Consider the following 16,925-nt stretch of genomic DNA (forward strand, 5'->3'; position numbering starts at 1 on the left):
GAGTTATGATCTAAGGACACTACCTCTTCCCGATATTACTCATTCTGAGAGTGTAAGAAGCAAACCCTAATCAGAAGTTGCCTGATGCAGCATCAGCCAAGAGGAGACTCAACAGCACTTCAGCGGTGCCAGGTGGCTGGCTGACCTGAGACTCAGGCCCTTCCTCTCCTTAAACTCACCTGGACTGACACAAATTCCAATAGGCATTAGAGTAAGTAACTAATACCCACCCCAAGGGACATAGACAAATAGATACATCTGGAGCATAAAACTACTGTAAAAGAAAGACAACACACTAAACAATTTATGCCATCTGAAGTAGAATTATTGGAATGGAGGATCCAAGACTACAGCCCTAAGAAGTCAATGAGAGATGTAAGCACTACGAAATGAAGACAAGAAACAACGAAAAAGAATCAAGTAGAAATATTGAGCATGAAAAAGAGACAATATCCAGATAATTGGAGTTTCAGGAAGGAAGAAATAAAGCATTTCAAGAAATAATGAGGGTAACTTTCCCAGAATTAAAGATAAAAGAAGTCAATATTATAAGGGCTCAAAGAGCCAAATAACAGAGGAAACTATTCCTAGAAAATTTAAGTTCACCACAGAAAAAATTCGAAAACACTGAAAGAAAAGAATAGACCAACATCAAAGCAAAAGAATGAGATTAATATATATCGCAGTAAGTAACACTGGATACAAGATGGAGTAACCCAAATTCACAATCCGTACTTCTTGAGGCAAGGGTTTTTTCAGAATTTAAAATTGCTATAGCTTGAATGTATCCTCTAAAAAGCATGTGTTGGAAACTCAATGTCCAATGCAACAGTATTGGGACTAAGGATCAGCCCTCACGGACGGATTCATGCTGGCCCTGCACTGAGAGTGCGTCCATCAGGAAGGGTTCATTATAAAGGGGCGAGTTCCCCCACTGCCTCGCTTTCTCTGCCCAGCGAGATACCAGCCTCTCGCTCTTGGACTTCCTATCCTCCAGAACTGTGAGCCAATAAACTTCTGATTCATTATAAACTGCCCAGTCTGTGGTGTTCTGTTACAGACAGGCAAAACAGACTAAGACAAGAATTTTTCAGATTTTACAAAAGTAATATGGTATATATCACATAGTATGTAACATCCAGAGCAGTGTCTAAGGCACTAACCCATAATTGAACTCATTAATATTTTGAAGCAAAATCTGTAAATACTCACACTAAATGAGATGAATTAAAGCCATAAATACCCTCATGTCAGTTCAGGTTGGGTTCTTCTGCCAAATGAGCCATAAATAGCCTCCTGTCAGCTTGTTGGGTTTTGTTGCCAAATGAGTTACAAGAAGCCCTTTGGTTTTCGGATCTTTTTTTGATTTTGGAATTCCAGGTAAGGGATTGTTACCTCTATTTTAAAAGTCTTGAATTAAAAGAACTTTACATTTAGAATTTTACATCCAGACAAAATATCATTCCAATAGGTTCGGCAAAAATATTCCCAAGAACACAAAGCCTCAGAATGTCATAAAAAGCCCACTAAGCACAATCTTGGAGGAATATTGAAAAGAAAAAGAAAAAGGGAGAGACAAAGTAAAAGAAGACAAATGCCTTGATATCGAAAAAAACTCTGACCTAAAATACTAGCAATACATTCATTGGGGACGGGAAGTCAGGACACACACCCAGAGAACATAAGAGTGCGCTAGAGTATTTGTCATATGTGGGGGAAGAAAAAGCTACTTTAAGTGTAATCAATATGCAGAAATAAACAGGAATAGGTCTAAAGGACAACCAGCGTAAGAACAATAATAGAAAAAAAAAACTCAACCTATCCAATGAAAGGCAGGAAAGGGGGAAAAGGACCAAAAGTAAGCCCAATTAGAGTGATTACAACAGGGGCCGAGGCAGGAGGATCATTTCAGGCCAGGAGTTCATGACCAGCTTGATTTAGAACGAGACCCCATCTCTACAAAAAATAGAAAAATTAGCTGGGCAAGGTGGCAGGAATCTATAGTGCCAGCTACTCCAGAGGCTGAGGCAGGAGGATCACTTGAGCCCAGGAGTTTGAGGTTGCTGTGAGCTATGATGATGCCATGGCACTCTAGCCTGGGAGACAGAGCAAGACCCTGTCTCAAAAAAAAAAAAAAAAAAAAAAAAATTACAATCATGTAAGTGAGTTGAACTTGCCAATTTGAAAACAAATTAGGCCAAAGATTTTATAGTGGGTTAAAAAATGATAAAGCAATATAGTCCCTAAAAGAGACATATTTAAGAAAGGATACATCAGATGACTATGAATAAAAATAAAGCTACAGTAGCAATCATAATAAAATTTAAGGCAAAAAATATCATAAAGGACAAATTCAGATATTATATACTGATATAATAAAAATGTATCATCATGATGAACACATCCACAGCAAACAAGAAGGCTTCAATATACGTCAGGAATAAATACCACAAATACATGTGTAAAAATTCAAGTGTAGTTGAGAATTTTAACATCAATTCATCAAGAAGAGAACAATATAAGTAGACATATTGAAGATCCCAGGAAAAAAACTAAGAATACCTATTATTTTCATGAGCATACAGCACGTACACACACTGGTCGTATAATAGAAAAAGCGTGCCTCAAAACACTTGAGAGGATCAATACCAGACAGACTGTATTCTCTTACAAAAATGGGATAAAATTAGAAATTAATGACAAAAAGATGGTTTTTAAAATCTCATGTTTGGAAACTATATAACTAGATAATTCAAATTAAAAGGTAAAAACATGTAAACATTTTTAAAAATACTTATTAGCACTTAATGGTAATGAAAATTCAAGGCTACCATCTAACTGGATCAACTTGGCTGACTTGTCATTCCCAAACCAATCACTGCGGCCAAAGGAATGGTAAAAACCAATGGGCTCTTTAAACCAAAAGACTAGGATTAGGCTGATTTGCTTAGGCCACAGGAATCCACAAGTATAGCAGAAGCAGCAGGGGCAGTGGGAAGAAATCTGGTATCATATCTGGAAGAGCAAAGAGGAGATACATGGAAGACTATGGAGGCAATGATGCCTACAGAGCTTTAATTCCAGTTCGGCCACAATTCCCTAAGGTTAATTACTGATCATGTAATTTGGGATGGGATCTCAGTTTTCTTAGGTGAAAAATGAAAACACCATCTAAGAGTCCTTTTAGCTCGAGGAGTTTGCAATTACATCATGATGTTTTGTTCAACCTATAACAGGGTCTGGCACATATTAGTATGTACGTACAGAATGAATGAGAAGTTTACCACATTCAATTTGAGAGATTCTCAGGACTATTACCTAAAACAACTAATGGATTTCCAATAGATAAACGGGAAAAGGATGTAAAATTTACAATCCACAGAAGAGAAGCTAGTAGGCTTCTTTTAAAATGTTCAAAGTTCATAATTAAAGAAATTAAAATTAAAACAAAAACTGCATCTACCATTTCACATCTATTCAATGAATTTTAAAACGTGGTAATCAATAAAGGGAAAGAAGTAGAGAAACTACTAATTGCATACACACTGTCAGAAATTATTGAAAATGTTTACATTTAATGCATTAGTAACGCTTCTGGAAATACAAAAATAATCCTGAGTAATCTAAAAGAAAGCAAAATACTTATATGGACAAAAATGTTTTATTGTAGTATTTCCTATTGTAATAGGAGGGAAAACCCAGATGCAACATAATTGTATAAAAACCAGGTAATAATGAAATTATGGTTTAATGATAGATTAGTCACTGTCATAGCATTAGGAGAATATATTTAATAAATTGTATTATTTAAGGGAATCTATGGAGTCCAATAACCATGCGACATTCACATTAAAACTGCTATGACCATTTAATTTTTAAAGTTATTAAAACCTCAAAGCTTGTGTTTAAAAATCTGACAAATTTCATACCCTGTGTTTTGAAAACATAGACTTCACCAAGAATGGGCCAGTAATCACATTTTAGATATAATTCACAGAAATATTAACTTCCAAGAGTATTTTATTTTTATACTAAAAGAGAATATAATATAGCTACTCTTATTGAGTGTGCAACGTATGACAGCTTTGGACTTTTTAAATAAAACGTGTGGAAAATTTTCAACTCCACTATGCCAAAGAAAGTATTGGTCTTAATTCTAGTAAATGCTTTATATTTTATCTGTTTCATTGGCTCAGCTCCACATGAGACCAGGGCCTGCCTTGATTTCTGGAATGCTGCCCCCATGCTTTTCTCCTAGGCTTTGTTGCCAGGGTTGCAGCTGCACAACCAATTCTCATTAAAATGTGAGTCATTGAAATGCAGGTCTATCGAAACGGATATAAAGGATTTCATCATCTTCTCACAATTCACAGTGAGGACTGAACTCCCACTCTTCTCAAGCCATACAACTACCTGAACCCTCCTCTACCAACTCACACACCAGATAGAATAAATGCAACAGTTCAGTCCTAAATATCCAAATAAAAACCGTCAAAAAGGAGAAAATGGCACAGTAAGGAACCTTAAAGTCTGGTAAAAGTTATTTCAAAATGACTTCTAATACTCATGATGTAGTCATAGGTTATAGCTGGATACTCATACAGTGATGTGATTTTAGAAATAATACTTCTCAAGAAAAAATACCTGCCAGAAAGAATGGGCACTCTGCAATAACAGTTCCAGAATAACAATTTCAGGAACTTCAAGTCAGAAAAACAAAAACCGCAAGGAATTTACTCCAAATGCAAAATACTCCAAAGCTATTAATTTTGTTGTAGAACACTCACACCCTAAAATTTTCTTGGAAATGGAGGAAAAAAAATTAAGGACAATTTATACTTCTTTTCCCTTTGTTACTAGGATCTTAGTATTCTCAATTAAAACTAAACAGCTCAAATCCTCTCATGCCAAGTAAAAAGGACAGTCAGTTTTTTATTAAAACATAATATTTTGAATGTTGGTATACCATTGGAATTCTTATAACATGTAAAACCTTAGAATTTTAACTATATTGGAGAAAAGAATTAAGGTGAGCAAAACATCTTGGGGTTAAGTACACACAGCTGAGTCTGTTCCCCGGGCAATTCTTTTACAGCTAACTAAATAAAAGAAAAAAATGGGGGTGGCAGGAGAGTGAAGGGTATTATCCCTAGACAATCTGATTATACAACATGTACTTTAAGTTACAGAAACAAAGCACACAGATAACAGTTCTAAAAACTGAGTACTAGTTGCATTTTTTAGGTAATCAAACTATAAAATCTTTAAGTGTACTTCATAACTTCATAAAGCTTTTTTAAAGTATATGAGAAATACATGATTTTTCTTTTAAGAGACGTGGTCTTCCTCTGGCACCCAGGCTGGAGTGCAACGGCGCCATCATAGCTCACTGAGAAATACATCAAAATGCTTGTTAAAAATATAGATTAGAGGCCGGGCGCGGTGGCTCATGCCTGTAATCCTAGCACTCTGGGAGGCCGAGGTGGGCGGATCGTTTGAGCTCAGGAGTTCGAGACCAGCCTGAGCAAGAGAGAGACCCCCATCTCTACTAAAAATAGAAAGAAATTATATGGACAGCTAAAAATATATATAGAAAAAATTAGCCGGGCATGGTGGTGCATGCCTGTAGTCCCAGCTACTAGGGAGGCTGAGACAGGAGGATCGCTTGAGCTCAGGAGTTTGAGGTTGCTGTGAGCTAGGCTGACGCCACGGCACCCACTCTAGCCTGGGCAACAGAGTGAGACTCTGTCTCAAAAAAAAAAAAAATATATAGATTAGGATCCCCTCATACCCTTTAGGATGGCTATTATCAAAAAAACAAAAAATAAGTGTTAGTGAGGATGTGAAGAAATCAGAAACCCTGTGCACTGATGGTGAGACTGTAAAATGGTGCAGGTGCTATGGAAAACATGATTACAGGTCCTCAAAAAATTAAAAATAGAAATACCACATGATCCAGCAATCCCATTTCTGGAATATAGTCAAAAGAATTGAAGGCAGGGTCTTGAAGAGATGTCCATATGCCCATGATAATACCAGCACTATTCACAATAGCCAACCCAAACGTCCATCAAGGGATAAAGAGATAAACCAAATATGGTACATATACAATGGAGTATAATTAAGCCTTAAAAAGGAATGGAATTCTGCCATATGCTATAACATGAATAAGCCTACTGGACATCATGTCAAGTGAAATAAGCCAGTCACAAATACTGCATGATTCCACTTAAATGAGGTCACTAAAGTAGTCAAGTTCATAGAAACATAAAGTAGGTGGGTAGCAGGGGAAGGTGGTAGGGGGAAAAGGAAAGTTATTGTTTAATGGGTATAGAGTTTTAGTTTTACAAGATAAAAAGTTTTGGTCAGCAATGTAAATATGCTTAACGCTACTAAACCATACACTTAGAAATGATTACCATGATAAAGCTCATGTTATGTGGAGTTTTTAAAAATTTATTTTCAACGACACCAATGTTATATGGTTTTTACCAGTACTATGGAAAACATTTTTCAAATGGAGATTCGGGGTGATTTCACCCTTGGAGATTCTGATAAGTTGATAAAGATGAAAATTTGGTGGAATTTTTTTTTTTGCTTTTACCAACTATCACTTTTTTTTCCCCAGATACATCTTGTATCACCATGGCACAAAACTCAAGATTCAAGATATTAATTATGAAAACTAAATCTCCTTCCCACCTTACCCCTAGCCACCCAGTTCTCCTCTAACACAGCCACTAATATTAGCTTCTTCTGTAGCATTTCAGAGGTATTCAGTATATGTAAAAATATTTTTATATAGTATCATATATCATTGGCACCCTACCTTTTCACTTCATACTACATCTTGAAAATCAGGCAATAGCAATAACTTTTTAAAAACTACCTCCCTCGATTATTTATTTATTTATTTATTTTTTGAGACAAAGTCTCACTCTGCTGAGTGTGACGGAGATAAGGGAAGGGAGTGCCATGGCGTCAGCCTCGCTCACAGCAACTTCAAACTCCTGGGCTCAAGCGATCCTCCTGCCTCAGCCTCCCAAGTAGCTGGGACTACATGCATGCGCCAACACGCCCAGCTAATTTTTTCTATATATACTTTAAATTGTCTGGCTAATTTCTTTCTAATTTTTAATAGAGACAGGGTCTCGTTTTTGCTCAGGCTGGTCTCGAACTCCTGAGCTCAAACAATCTGCCCGCCTTGGCCTCCCAGAGTGCTAGGATTACAGGCGTGAGCCACCACACCCAGCCCTCCCTCAGTTTTTAAAAGCTGCATTTTTATATCAGTATAAATAGTCTCTGACAGATGGAAAAGTAAGTTGTTTCTAATATTTTACTATTGTAAGAAATAGTGTGAAGAATAACCTGTATATTCACACATGTGGAAATATGATGAAGTAAACCCAAACCTAAAGCATTTATCTGCAGGACAAATACCAAGAAGTGAAAATGATTAATCAAAGGACACATACATTTAAACTTTGGTAGGCATTTTTAAACTTTGGCAGATATTTCCCAAATCTCCTAAGAGAATGTACCAACCTATACTTCCTCTAACAATGCATCAGAGCACCTGTATTTTCTATCTTTCAAAAAATGTTTTCTTAAAAGGCTTCCCTAATTTCAAATATAAAAAGGAAAAAAAAAATCTGTATTCCTTCTCTCAAGGATCTGATTTTTTCCTGATGACTACCCAGCTATATATACTGCCAAAAAAAAAAAAAAAAAACCTTATCTCCTTTTCACACTGAAATGTGTCTTCATTATATTCTAAATTTCCATATGAATTTGGGACTACTTTTATTCTGTACCACTAATCTATCTAATCATATACCTGAATCATGATGTTTTGACTACAGTAACTTTAGAATATACATTTAATGTCTGGGAGAACTAGTTCCTTTTTAAAAGTTCCTTTTTTTAAGAATTTTTCTGGATAATCTTATTTTTTCCTTACAAAATTTTAGATTCAGCTGGTCTAATCCTTAAAAATCCTGCTGGTATTTTTATTGGGATCATGCTATGTCATTGATTAAACAATAACATTTTTCACATATTGAATCATGATGGTGACTCTCTATATCATCTTTTAGGTTTTAGATGATTCTGCTATAGGGGGCCTGCATTTTGAGAAACAGCCCTGCCCGTCCAACTGCAGAACAGTGGTGCTTGACAAGGGGCGAGGGAAGCCACTGCACACAGTGCAGGCCACGTCTAGCAGTGGGCTGCAGCCTGACAGTGCTATGTATCAGTGCAAAGTTATCCTTGTTAGGGAGATCAGTAGTTCTTCCCAGTAGCAGAAACTGCACTCTAAACCACTTTCTATGTCCCTAGGGTAGAGGACAACTGCAGCTGAAGTAAGTGGTTCAGAATTCCATTCTATACAGGAACTTAAAACTCAGTGGTTTATTATAGGTTTAAGAGAACCAGAATGACATGAGACCCTGGGTGTGGGGAGGAAAAATTAACACTGTGACTTGAAAAGATCATTCTCCCACCTTCCACTCCTAATTCACTTAAAAGATCAGCATTTCAGGTAAACATACTAAGTTGCATGAAATTAAAACCTGTGTGACTAAGTCAGTCCCAGCTGAAAGGAATGGGCTCAGAAAGGCTTTTCTAGGCTGGGCACTGTGGCTCACAGCTATAATCCTAGCACTCTGGAAGGCCAAGGTGGGTGGATCACTCGAGGTCAGGAGTTCAAGACCAGCCTGACCAGGAGCGAGACCCCCCCCCCCCCCGTCTCTACTAAAAATAGAGAGACATTATCAGGCCAACTAAAAATATATAGAAAAAAATTAGCTGAGCATGGTGGTGCATGCCTGTAGTCCCAGCATCTCAGGAGGCTGAGGCAGAAGGATTGCTTGAGCCCAGGAGTCTGAGGTTGCTGTGAGCGAGGCGATGCCACAGCACTCTAGCCCAGGCAACAGAGTGAGACTCTGTCTCACAAGGAAAAAAAAAAAAGGCTTTTCTTTTTTTAAGAGACAGGGTCTTGCTCTGTTGCCCAGGCTGGACTGCAGTGGCACAATCATAGCTCACTGCAGTCTCAAACTCCTGGGTTTAAGCAATCCTCTTAGCTCAGCTGGGACTATAGGCATGCGCCATGATCCCAGCTAATTTTTATTTTTTTAAAGAAACAGGGTCTTGCTGTTGTCCAGGCTGTTCTCAAACTCCTGGGCTCAAGCGATCTTCCCGCCTCCACCTCCCAAAGTGCTAAGGTTACAGGTGTGAGCTACCATGTGTTGCCCCAAAAGGGCTTGTTGAAGTGACAGGCAGAGCTTAGTGTACGAAAAGCACTCACCCTAACAATGGCCAGCTAATTAATTAAAATCACCAACACTATTTACATAAGCATATCCCCTTAGATGGCAATTATTTCCAGATACTTCTAAACTGGACCACTAACTAAAAAACTGGAAATTTAATATCAGTTTCCATTCCCTAAACTTTAAACTACTATCAGACTTTAAAATATTTTCTATCTATAGGCCAGACATAGTAGCTCATGCCTATAATCCCAGCACTTCCAGAAACCAAGGCAGGAAGATTGCTTTGAGACCAGCCTGGGCTAAATAGTGAGACCTCATGTTCACAAAAAAATTTAAAAATTAGTTGGGAATGGTGGTGCATGCCTGTAGTCCTAGCTACTTGGAAGGCTGAGGTTGGAGGATAGCTTGAACCCAGGAGTTCAAAGTTACAGTGCGTTATGACTGTACCACTATACTCCAGCCTGGATGACAGAGCAAGACCTTGTCTCTTAAAAATATATATATTTATATACATTTTTTCTAGCTATAGATGAAGATTTTCATATTGGATCAAATTCCCAAAATTGAAGAGCTAATACCAATTATTCTATTCCCTGAAAGTTTCCCAAACTCCTTCTTTATAGATATTAACATTTAGAAAGGGAAAAACTCAGAGCCATTAAAGCTGATGTGTGAAAAAATATCCCATTGTATTTCTGGGTTTTAAAAAATTTCAATTTCTACAATGTGTACATTCTCTCACATTTGGTGAACAGATTATTCCTTTTGTCTCTGTGGGGGGTGGGAGGCTCAATACCTAAACTCAACAGATTGCTTCTAGTAGACTGGTACGCATAGCAAGATGCTATCAAGTCAGAATGGGAAATCAGGATCAGAAGTCAGCCATATGACCACGAAACCAGGAAACTAAAGCTGTTAATACTGCATAAATATTTTCTGAGTTTTTTCCATCTCTAAAATTGCTATATGCTTTTCCTATCACCAGTGAAAAAATAAGCTATCAAGATAACTCACTCATCAGATAATTACAAAAATTAACTTATTCAACAAATATTCACTGAGCTCCTACATATTAGGACCACATAGATATTTTAATAAAACATATATAAATTAAACATAAGTCAACATAGTATAAAACTATATTTTTAAAAGCACAAAAATAAAATAAGCACTATATTCTTGAAACTACCATAGAAGCAAAATATTTGTAGACTACCAGAGATTAACTATAGTGCAGTTTAACTAGATAAAAGTAACTTTATTTTTAGTTTGTAGCAACTGCAACACAGTGACAATTAAACACTTTTTAAGATCATTTTATACACACTTTAAAATCTGGCCTATACAGATGTCAAAATTGAATTGACAATATTCAACATATACTTCTGATTTTAAAAAGTCTTAACCAGCAAACCGATCTCTTTCACATTTATAAAGCACACTCAAAGGCAGACATAATGCTTAATCGTTCCTAGGACATAGGTGCATCTTAAAAAAGAAAAACATACCCTATGTCAAAATATTATAAACATTCCAAAAATGTAAGCATTTAATGGAACATCAGAAGCATTAATTATTGAACAAGACAAGATGCTCCTTATAATCACAATGGTCTAGAAGTTCTAGCCAATGCAATAAACAATCTGGCTCCAGAGTCCATTCCTTTTAATTTTCTACATCTCTCTTCCAAAAGAATAATAGATTTGTGAAGACCACTTAAAATCTTTTAAAATCCTGAAGGAAAAATGAAAACAGGTAAAAAAAAAAAAAATCAAAAATGTTAAATCTCAATACCAATTAAAGAAATAAAAATGAAGAAAATAACAAATATTTTCTGCTCAAATGGGCAGACTTAAAAAATATTATAATTCTAAAGATTTCATGAGTTCAGTGAATAGTCCTAGGATTACAGACCAGAACTTCATAATTAAAGTTTAAAAGACTAACTAACGTGCCGTTATCCTTACCCCTAGAATCCCAATCCCAGGAATCAAGTTTCAGAAAATACTCACGGATGTGCCCAGACTGAACCTGGGAGTGGACACTGGGCTGCGATTACCCTTCCCATGTTTCTGATAGACAACACTGATAGAATTTTATTTTAGAAAATGTGGCATCAGAGATATGTTTCAATTGTTTTAGCCCATCATGTAGCTGTGATATGTGATGGGTTAAAAGTGCATTTTAAAATTTTTCTTTCTTTTTCCCTGTACAGTAAGATTTCAAGACAGTCCCTTCTTCCCCCTTCCCTTCCTCTCTCACCATGTGCTCAAGAAAGTCCCTGCTGAAAAGAACAGTAACACAGTGGGCAAGACATGACGCCTTCCGCACTGGCCCTGAGCAGCACAGCACAATCCACAGTCTGAACAGCGGTTAAGGGCACAGACCTCAGAGCCAAAAGCTCTAGGTTACAATCTCAATTCTCCTATCTCCTAGCTGAATGAACTTTTTTTTTTTTTTTTTTTGTTGAGACAGAGTCTCACTTTGTTGCCCAGGCTAGAGTGAGTGCCGTGGCATCAGCTTAACTCACAGCAACCTCAGACTCCTCGGCTTAAGTGATCCTACTGCCTCAGCCTCCCGAGTAGCTGGGACTACAGGCATGTGCCACTATGCCCGGCTAATTTTTTCTATATAGATTTTTAGTTGTCCATATAATTTCTTTCTATTTTTAGTAGAGACGGGGTCTTGCTCTTGCTCAGGCTGGTCTCAAACTCCTGACCTCGAGCGATCCACCTGCCTTGGCCTCCCAAAGTGCTAGGATTACAGGCGTGAGCCACCGCGCCCGGCCATGAATGAACCTTGATAAAGTCACTTAACCTCTCTAAATTTTCTCAAGTATATAAATGAATACAATTTACTAAACAGGTAAGTTAAGATAATACAGAAAAGTACTTTACACAGAGCCTGGCATTTATTTAGTAGTTCAACTAATGTTAAGATATTATTATCTGTAGTATTAGGAAAAAAAAAAGCCACCTGTCCATTCCTTAAAAAAAAAAGATTGTCTTACCTATTCGTGTTGTTATAACAGAATACTTGAGGCTGGGTAATTTATAAATAAAAGAAGTTTATTTGGCCCATAATGCCGGTGGCATAAAGACCAAAAGCATGGCACCAGCATCAGCTCGGCTGCCGGTAAAGGCCTCAGCTGCACTAGCACATGGTGGAGAAACAGAAAGGCAAGCAGGCCTGTGTGAAGGGGGACCACACAGGAGAGGACCCTCACTTTACAGCACCCACTCTCGGGGAACTGATCCATTCCTTCCCACAAGGGAGGGATCCACCTCTCTGACCAAACACCTGCCACCAGGCCCCACCTCCCAACACTGCCTCACTAATTTTTTTGGCAGGGACGAATCACATCCAAACCACAGCAGAGAAGTCACATTAAATACACAGTATGTACAGTCCACCCTCAGGATCCAGGGGTTCTGCATCCAGGGATTCAACCAAGCATGGATGGAAAACATCTCGGAGAAGAAAATTCCACGAAGTTCCAAAAAGCAAAACTTGAATTTGTCTCATGAATAAAGTGATATACAGGCATCATAATGGGTATTAGAAGTAATGATTTAAAGTATATGGGAGGATGTGTGTAAGTTATATCTAATTACAATGCCATTTTATATAAGGAACTTGAGCATCTGTGGTCCTGGAACCAATTTCTCACAGATAATGAGGGATGTCTACCAAATTAAACTTCCTAAAATATACAAGGTTCTGAAATTTAAAAACACATGTGGGCCCCAAGATTTTGAATAAGTGATTGTGGTCCTGTACCTTTATAAACTCTTCTTCTGAAAAAATAATTAATAATGACTCATTGTATTTATTTTTTTAAGTCAGCCAGATTCCAAGTTGCCCATAATTGTTTATTTTACAGTTCTAGAGGTGCCAAGGGTTCAGCAGGAGTCCCTGCCAAAGGGCCAATCACTGTAGATGAACACATGCTCCTTTTTTCTAGAACCCTAACTTCCGCTGGTAAGAATACATTCATAGGAAGACTGTTCACATAATGTCAGTCTCGTCGAGTTAACAACAAACTCCATTTGCAATGGCGTGGACTACATATTTGTTTACCACCTTAGTCCTTGTATTTGGTACTGAAAAAAAATCAGTGAGTAGATTGCATTGTCTGCTACCCGGCATAACTGTATTACAGGTTTACTTGCCTAATTCACAATTCAAGATTTAGTGAGTTGCTTGAACTCTTATTATAAAGGTATGGAATGAGTGATGAGAAGGATGTATCAGGACATTTTCACATACATGTAAGAGAAAAAAATCCAAAGCAAATTGGATTAAACAAGGTGTTTACTGACTCGTATAACTGACAGTGTAAAGGCATAGCACCTTCACGGAAGGCTTGAGCTAGCAGCTCAACTGAAGTGACCAGGGCATGGTTTTTCTCCACTGTTCCTTCAGTGTTGATGTCTTATTCAACTAGCTTTCCTTTGATGGTCAGAAGATAACTGCCAGGAGTTCAATGACTACGTTTTCAGGTTGAAATTCAGAAAAAAAAAAAAGTGCCTTCATCCCAGCATTCCTAGCAAATGTCTTAAGATTCATTCTGACTCATCAGGCTTAAGTCACATGCCTGCCATGATTGGCTTAGGTAAGACACATGATCCATTCCTACAAACCCATCAAAACTTATATGAAACAAAGCACATTAAAGTTGACCTTAGTGATTTAAATTTCTTATATTACTAAACAATGATATTACTGCATTTAAACTGATGGGTAAAGCACATCATATAACTTTCCCTATCTTCTTAAAAATTACTCTCCCAGATTTTCATCACAACCTATCAAGAAAAAAAAAATTAAAATTTTCCCTTAACGTAAATCACTTTTTGGAGGATTCAAAATGTACTACTAGATTACCTGGTAAAATCAAAACCACAAGTTCATGATTGTTCTTGTTAACATAACTGAAAGCAACACCATAGATTTTCAAGAAGAAAAAGAGGTCCTTACCCCATACTTTTTTGAGATGATCATAATAACTTAAAAGATAGAAGAGTACAGGAATATCTTGACTTTGGCAAAAAAGAAAGGAAGGAAAAAAAAAAGAAGTGGTTTGTTTCATACAGCCTTAAAATATAAGCAACTAGATAATCCATCCTATGGCTCAAGACCCCTCTTACCATACTCACCACCACACCTCTTCTCTTGCCCCGCCCAAAACACAGGGTCCTAGAAACACAGTGGGAGATGCGCACTTTAGGGAATCTTATTGTGAATGTGCACTCCAAAGCCAAATACAAACCATTCCTGAACTATGTTTCCTAATGTTCATGTCCCTCATTCTTACAATTAGCACAGAAAACACAAAGTTTATTCTCAGATTTATAATGGAGAAGAAAGCAAAATTGCATTTATTAGACTGAAAGCCAATACTCAAACATGTAGCAGTATTCTGGTTCTGATGGTAAAGTTGCACAAAAACAAAAGGCAGGAGTAAGATGGAAGATGAGGAGGTCGCTGAGAGCTGGGAGGAGGCGGCAGACAGCGGGCAGGAAATCCAAATCTCCTCCCAAAGTGCCCATTGTGATTCAGGACGATAGCCTTCCCACGGGGCCCCCTCCACAGATCCGCATCCTCAAGAGGCCCACCAGCAACGGTGTGGTCAGCAGCCCCAACTCCACCAGCAGGCCAGCCCTTCCGGTCAAGTCCCTAGCACAGCGGGAGGCAGAGTACGCCGAGGCCCGGAAGCGGATCCTGGGCAGTGCCAGCCCTGAGGAGGAGCAGGAGAAACCCATCCTCGACAGGCCAACCAGGATCTCCCAACCCGAAGACAGCAGGCAGCCCAATAATGTGATCAGACAGCCTTTGGGTCCTGATGGGTCACAAGGCTTCAAACAGCGCAGATAAATGCAGGCAAGAAAGGATGCCGCCGCTGCTGCCGTCACCGCCTCCTGGGTCGTCCGCCACGGGTTGCACTGCCATGGCACACAGCTGGACTTGAGCAGAGGGAACGACCTGACTTACTTGCACTGTGATCCTCCTTGCTCAGCCCACTGTGACCTTGAACCCCATGCACTGTGACCTCCCCCCTTCTCCCCTCTTCCCACTGTGATTGGCATGTCGACAAGGGCTGTCCCAAGTCAATGGAAAGGGAAAGGGTGGGGATTAGGGGAGGGTTGGGGGGACCCACCAAGAACTCAGAGTAGAGAGTCAGACAGTGCCACTTGGCCACTTGGGGTAAAGCCAGTGCCAGCAATAACAGTTTATCATGCTCATTAATTTGGGATTTTAAAACACAAATGAGAACTCCTGCCCACCCACCCCCAAGTGCATGTCTTCATCACTTAAAAAGTAAGTTCCATTTGAAAATATCCTTTCTTTTTTTTTTTTTTCCTATTTTTGTTTGTTTATACAAATATCTGATTTGCAAGAAAAAGCGCATGGGAGGGATTTTAGCAGTTTAATGAATTTTTAATTGAGGAAAGGTAGTTTGGTAGTCTACTTAAAAAAATGTTTCTGGGACATTCACTAGAAACATTAACCAATAGGATTTTGGTGAGCTTAGCTTCTGTATTCCTACTGCCGCCCAGAAAAGGGGCAGGGCTCTGCAGCCCCCAGGACAGATGAGCACCCCATGCCTATACCTCCCTCCCCTAGCTAAGTCCCAGGGCATCTTGGCCTTGCCTGGAGACTGGGCTAGCTCTGTAGGCTCAGAGAGCCAGGGGAGGGTGCCAACCCCACCTCTAGTATTTTGGGAAATAGGGAAAGTGAACAGACTTCCCCTTCCCATATCCCTCAGGGTGGTTCCCTACCAGCCAGGCTTGCTACTTCTGGAAGGAAGCAGGTAGTATCAGGGAGTGAGACCGCACTCCTGGATATAGAAATAAAGGACTCAAGACTTGTTCAGTATTTGGCTGACGAGGGGAGAGTCTGGCTCCAGGACTCTGAGCCTTCTGCCTAATGTGGTCAGAAGGTGGCTAGATCTTCCCACTCCAGCAAGGCTTGAACTCTTAAGGATTTGCGGTGCTCCATCTCTGTTACTGGCCCTAGCTCAGTAACTTTACTCGGTACATTTCCTGTGTGAAATCAGTACCTTGGGAGCAGACCATTCTAAATAAAGTTGGGAAAAGAAAAGAAAAAAAAAAAAAAAAAAAAAAAAGGCAAAATCCAAGCAATATGTTTTAGAGTAGAACTAACCACCTGAACATATATTACACACTAGTCGTCTTAAATAAAAAGTCAAACTTCACTAATAATCCTAGAGGGAAGTAGTGTGGTTAAAGAAAAGGACGTGAATTAGAAGAAAATCTCTATTCAATTCCGTGGATTGGTTTTTCAAATACTCCACCATTCAAATAATTCAGTTCAACAAATATGTACTTAGGAATTCACTAAGAAGAGCACATAAATGTCAGACACGATAGGGATATAAACATAGCCTTTGACTTCAAACATTCCTGAACAGCATAAAACATAATCAAGTAGAAATGCCTGAGACACTAAAAGATAGGGCTTTGGGTAATCAGAAAAGGAAGAAATCAAACGAATGTGGATGATTTCTATAGCAAATAACAGAAAATCTCAAGGCAAAACTACTTAAACAATAAAGCAATTCAGGTAGGGTGGCTCTAGGCACAGTAGACGGGGCTCCAGTTCTACTTTTCTGCAATCCTGTTGGTGCTG

The 16,925-nt window shown here is 38.6% G+C and overlaps 1 long non-coding RNA gene and 1 pseudogene across 7 annotated transcripts in view; one reads left to right on the forward strand and one right to left on the reverse strand.

Annotated features, from left to right (window-relative positions):
* Positions 1 to 16,925, reverse strand: part of LOC138392863 (uncharacterized) — a 52,302-nt gene that overhangs the window by 18,613 nt on the left and 16,764 nt on the right. The window lies entirely within an intron of this gene.
* Positions 14,741 to 15,210, forward strand: LOC138393012 (SUZ RNA-binding domain-containing pseudogene; annotated as a pseudogene).

Source organism: Eulemur rufifrons, chromosome 10, assembly GCF_041146395.1.
Source record: "Eulemur rufifrons isolate Redbay chromosome 10, OSU_ERuf_1, whole genome shotgun sequence".
NCBI lineage: Eukaryota > Metazoa > Chordata > Mammalia > Primates > Lemuridae > Eulemur > Eulemur rufifrons.